Source organism: Belonocnema kinseyi, chromosome 2, assembly GCF_010883055.1.
Source record: "Belonocnema kinseyi isolate 2016_QV_RU_SX_M_011 chromosome 2, B_treatae_v1, whole genome shotgun sequence".
NCBI classification, from domain to species: domain Eukaryota; kingdom Metazoa; phylum Arthropoda; class Insecta; order Hymenoptera; family Cynipidae; genus Belonocnema; species Belonocnema kinseyi.
Window position 1 is genome coordinate 151,032,905 of NC_046658.1, and position 6,315 is coordinate 151,039,219.

Sequence of the window (6,315 nt, forward strand, 5' to 3'; positions counted from 1 at the left end):
CTATCGCAGTTAGGATTGGATTCTATGCTGAGCGCTGCAAACTAGCTTTTGCTGAAAATCTTTTTAAATTTCCACCAGAAGTCAAAACTCCACTTTTTGCGACGAAGTCTTTGGCTTTTCTGGCTTCAAGTTCAGATGCACCGAATTCTCGCATAATTTGTCTGCAACTCGAATTTCATTATTTTCTACAAGCAACACATATTTTACCGCCTTTCGGCCAATCAGGAAACACTATTTGCTGGTTTTCCGTTATAGGCCTCAGATCAATCTCTCCTACATGTTTCCACTTGCGGAAAAGATTTAAACATCTGCTGCGAAAACTTTGCATCGAAGACATGGTCAGCGCTAGATGACCATGAAAGGTCTTTAAGCACCTTAATTTGCTTCGAAAGCAGCGATTCGCAAAGAGACGTGAAAACGAACTTATAACCTGAGATAAATGAACAAAAACCACAGAAAAGAAGGATAAATAATTTGTAAATGTGTATAACCATGAAGCAAAAACGAAACACAAGCAACCACAAAAAACACACACAGAAAAAGTCTAAACACTGCACGTTGGCTGATTTTACCTTTCACAAGACTGAAGTTCACCGTTTCATGGTTGACCGGTGTAGTTCACACTGCGCTGATTCAGCGTACACGATTCTCATTCTCACGCATGCGCCGTTCATAGATCAAAGTGACGTGACAGACGTGCAACAAGCTCGAGAAACAGCTGACAGGCCTCGTGGCTTTAGCAAGCGCTCTCATTGCCTACAGTTGCGAACGGCTCGGTTAAAATTAGAATCGAACCTAAATCACTGATATATATAACACTGGATACGAGATAGCCGTATATCAGCCAAAGTGAGTTTGAGCAAAGATATTATAAACGTAGATGCGGTACGGGCTTAGTTGCCCGCCATAAATATAGACGGCGCTTCCGGTGAAAAAAGTCACTTCCCCTCTACCCACCGCTCCCCGTTGAAAGCACCCATCGATATAGTTTGCCAAAAGCCATTTGGAGCGCTGTAAACAACTCTCGGCACACCTTCGAGGCGCACTGATGGTAAACTTAGCTTGGACAAGAACCATTTGGATTGAAAGTAAATTGCCAATTAAAACATTTTTACATTTATAGCTTTGCAAAACTTGGTTGTTTTAATAAATACCAAAAATATAAGTCGATGAATAATTTATATTACGGTTTCATATATTTTCCACTAATTCTAAAATTATTAGTTATAATTTCCATTCTATATATTGTCTATATATAGTTCTTTAATATTATTTAGTTATTATTTTTGTGGTCTACAATTTCTACGTACTTTTTTAGACTATGCGTTTAATCAAGTTCTCGTATGTATTTTCCAATTTCTTAATTATTATATATTCTAACGTTTTTATAAAAATATAATTATAATTCCAAGTGATAGGAAAATTGTTCTTTCGGTTTTTAGATGTTAAGGCGACAGTTCCAAGCCTGATTACATTTCGCATTGGCAAACAAAATTAGACGAACAGAATTTCACTGGTACATTCATAAAAAATATCATATTCCATAAAATATGTTTTAAAATAAACATTAAATCAATATAATTGATACAGCGGACTGATTTAAGTTTTTCAGAAGTTTTAAATGCTTCAAAATCTTCAAGATTTTTTTACAATTTTATAAATCTTTTCAAATTTTTGAAATATTTTCGACACTGTAAACTTCCCGAAATAACAAAATGCTGAAACCTGAAAATCGCGAATTAAAAAATTCTAGAATAATGAAATTCTGGACAGTTTACAATTTGTTTAAACATGTGCATATTCTTTGAAAAAAAAACATAAAAAAGTTCTGAAAAATCGAATCTTTTATTAATAAAAGAAAAATAATAAAAATAAATTTTGATATAAATCGTTGTTGAATTGAATCCTGTTTCAAAAATGTTATTATGAAGGTACGAAGAAAATTTAGGCGGAACATTTTTTTCTTTCAAAGCACACGTGTTTTTTAATGTCTTTTTGAATACAATTTTTATAAAATTATTATTCAGGTGCCGGAGATTTCATTTTTTGGGATTTTTCATTCATCCCTTTTGGAATTTTTGTCAGTGACCTCATATTTTTATACCTCCTCTTAAAATTATGTAATTTTTCAAAATAAAAAGTCAACATTTGAAAACATTTCAAAATCATCAAAAGTATCTATTCTCTTTTAAATTATTTCAAATCTTCTAAAATTATTTTAAAAATTTTTCGGAACTTTTAAATGTCTTTTAGACTGATTGCCATTTTTCCTAACATTTTTGTAAAATCCTGCACACAAAATTGTTTTAAGAGCTTCCAGATTTTTTCTAATATTGTAAATCTTTTGAAATGTTTTGAAATATTTTTAAACATTATCTTTGAGTTATGTACTTTTTCAAAATAAAAAATCATTTTAAATCTATCCAAAAATTTTTATTGTTTTCCTAGTATTTCAAAATTCTTAAGGAGCTCCAAATTTTGTTCTTTTCTTTGTAACATTCAGAAAGCTCCAGCTTATTTGATTTTTTTCTAAATTAATAATACTACAAAAAGATTTAGAAATTGAATAAAGGCGTTCATTTAAGAAGCCATGAATTCGAACTTTACACTTGTGTCACTACTAAGGCTTTGCAATTAAATTAGTTAAAATTTTAATGTTAAAATACGTAAATTATATCATTTTGAACAGATCTAGAATCACATTGTAAAATCAATCACTGTTTAGTTCTTAATACTCGAGCTGCAGTTCAATTTTCAAATTTACTTTCATTTTCTCATTTGTCCCGGTCGCGAGTCTAGCTTAATATTTAAAACAACTTTCATTTTTTTGAAATTGTAATTTTTCGGTTGTAACTTACGGGACAATAATTTTATTCTTTGAAAGATTTTCTAAAAATCTTGTTGATAATTTCTACATTCTCGTCAAAAATGAGAAGGTATTAGTTTTTTATGAAAAATAACTTTTTCGGATTTTATCAAATGTCGACGTTTTGAGGCCCCGTGAGCCAGAAAAACAAGTTTTCACGTCGAGATCTGTTTATCTGTCCGGCGTCGTCGTTGTTGTCTGTATACCGGATAATTTTCGAAAGACTGGTTCGATTGGATTGGGCTTTGACACACTGCTCGAGGGACCAAAAAGAAAGATCGAGTTCGTTAAACAGCCATTTTTGATAAAAATCCAAAAAGTTGAAGCTTTTTCAAAAATTTTGAGACCACTTTTTTCCAAATTTGAAAATTTTGTCGACAGCTATTTATGGTACAAAAAAATATGAAAAATTTATCCTGACAACTTTTTTTGATAAAATCAAACTTACCAAAGTTAAAGGATTTTCAAAATCCAAAAACCCAAACGAAAATGGAGATTTGATTTGGATTGTGCTTTGACACACAAATTTTTTTATTTTAAGAATTGTATGTAAAAATTTTACTATTTTCATATTTATAACAAATATTTTTCTTCAATTAAATATTTGCAATAAAAGTGTTTCGAAGAGATTTTTTAAAAATCTTTCGGGGAATAAAATTAGTATTTATAGGTCGACAAAGGTTTGTTTTCTTTACCAAATTTAGCTTTCGTCTAAATTTTTCCAGTTGTTTTTACTATAGTACAATTTACGTTTGCATCTCGGGCGAAGAAATCCATTCTATTGTTTGACAAATATTCTTTGTAAATCAATATTTTTCACAGAAAATTACCCTGAGTGATTAAGAAATCACAACCAAAATTGTAAAAAAAAAGTTTTTAAAAGAGTTTTAAAAACCTTAAAAAAAGTCAGAGGTTTTAATAGTTCAATATATGTGATAGAATCTCTTTAAATATGAAATTAGTCTATACTTTTTCACGTTTGAGCTACAATTATTCTATTTTAGGGTTATAAATTACAGTCGTGAAAAACCATTAAAATGTTTTAATTAATTTATATATAAAACAAAAGACCTTTGTATAATTCAACCTAAATGCAGCTGCAAAAAGTTTAATTTGAAATGCGTTGAATTCAAGGCATAGTTCAAAAAGAAAACTGAAAGCAAAGGATCGACTTTCACAAGAAGCGAAAGAAAGTGACTCGCTGGATTGCAAATGAACATGGAAAATGGTGTATTTTCGCATTTTTAAATTTTAAATTCAAACTTTTCCGCCTTTCAACAATTTCGAAAAATTTCGAAAAATTCTGAAAATTCAAACAATAAGGCTGTATTCTGAAAATGAAGCAATTTTAAAGTTAAAATTCAAGTTCCTAAATTGAAGGTCTAAAAATTTGCAAATTTTACAATTAGTGTTATGTAAATTGTATTGGTATCTTAAAAGAGTATAAATAGTTCGAAAATTAGTTTTTAAATTTTCTTCAGTTTAACTTTTTTACAAACCTAGATGTCAAAAAAGCCTCCCCGATTTTTTCAAATTTTAATGACTTATTTTCTAAGAGAAAATCACCCCTGTTTACCAGTCCCTGAAATGGATTAGAAAAAAATTGCCAAGACCCAAGAATAAAAATTGGATGTACAGCGAATTTTAAAATTTTTTAGTTGAGATTCTCTTTAACTTTGTGATGTCAAAAATTTCCAAACACATTTTTTTAAAATAATACTGTAGGAAAAAATCAACAAGATCGAGCGCCGAAAATATAATTAGAGCAAATTTTCTGTAATTCTATGGGGACGGCTGAAATATCCCGAAAAATAAAATTCCCGACTCGGTAAAACTCTCTGTCCCAAAAAATACAATTCCAAAACTAATAAAATTCCTGAACAGTTTATAGTATTAACGAATTTGAAAGTTCCCAAATAATAAGACTCCCCAAATAAAATAGTTTCTTAATCAATATTAATTATTTATTAAAACTGCGATAATAAAATATTGTTTTCAAATAAATTTTTGTTTAATATTTAAAGTGTTAAAAATTATTGTTTGAATTTAAAATTAAAATTATACAAAAAATTTTACCGACAAATTAATATATAAAAATACGCGTTTTTTAATTAGCATTTCGATTTTTCAGAAGAACTTTTGTGATTTAAAAAATACTATATACATTTTCAACCAAAATATCTTATCCAGAAATATATTTTGTTTTAATTATTATTTTAAATTTAAACAATAATGTTTAAGTACTTCAAACATTTAAAAAGTTGTTTCCTTGGTATAAATGTTTGATTATTTCAATTAAAAAAAAAAAATTGTCAAAGAAAAATGCTTTCAGCACTTGTTTATCTTGAAATGTCTTTCTATAATACTTTTTTTTAAATTAATAATATGATTTTACGAGAAGATTTTTTTTATAATTAAAAAAAGACTGTACCGAAAACCTGGATCAAGCTTCAGATCTGAAAAAAAATTCAGCGATACATACATGTCAAACTTTTCTAACCTCAAAACAACTTTCTACTGCTTTACCGTCATATTGTACGAAGAATGAGAAAACAAGAATTCGACTTCGTAGTACGATGAGGGCAGCACCTCGATAGCAACTCGATTTTCGGTTGTAACTTACGGGACAATAATTTTATTCTTTGAAAGATTTTCTACAAATCTTGTTGATAATTTCTACATTCTCGTCAAAAATGAGAAGAATTCTTCATGGTTGAAAATTTGTCTCATGCGGTAGAATGTTAACCTAATTGATGACTAATTCTTCTTTTTTATTTAAAATTCATTTCTTCGGTTAATAATTTACATATGAGATTGACAATTCCTTTAAAAATTTAAAACTTTTTTTGAAATTTCATCCACTTTGTGAAACATCTGGTTTCTTTTTGGTGGAAAATTAATCTCTTTAGTTGAAAATTAATATCCTTAACCCATTAACGCATGAAATGCCACTAAAAAAAAGTCTTCTTCAGCAGCATATTATACGGCAAAAGCGGTATCAAGAAAAATTTTAAATAGTCGTTTTCGACGTAACATTGTCCGAACTTTTTAAATATGCCATGCAAATTTCAGAAAAATGCAATATCAAAAACTTATAATTGTTTATTTATAAAAACCGTCGTTTTTTATTAAAACTTTTTTTTTTAATAAAGTTTTTACATCCATTGCGGAGAATAAAACCACTTAAAACCTTCGGAAATGTGGCATTTGACCCAGAACTTAAAAACTTATGAGTAGGTTTTTCCAATTTCAAGATGGCGACATGCATTATAGCTGTTTAAAGCCAAAAAATTTAGGCTGACTTTATTAATTTGTTATATAATAAAAAATTTTGATTGGCAAAAATGATCAAATACGATAAATAAATATTTTATTTTGGTTTTCATTTGAAACCCCATAGGAAACTTCCTTCATCAAGGCGGATTGCAAACTTTTTATTTTGTTGGTCA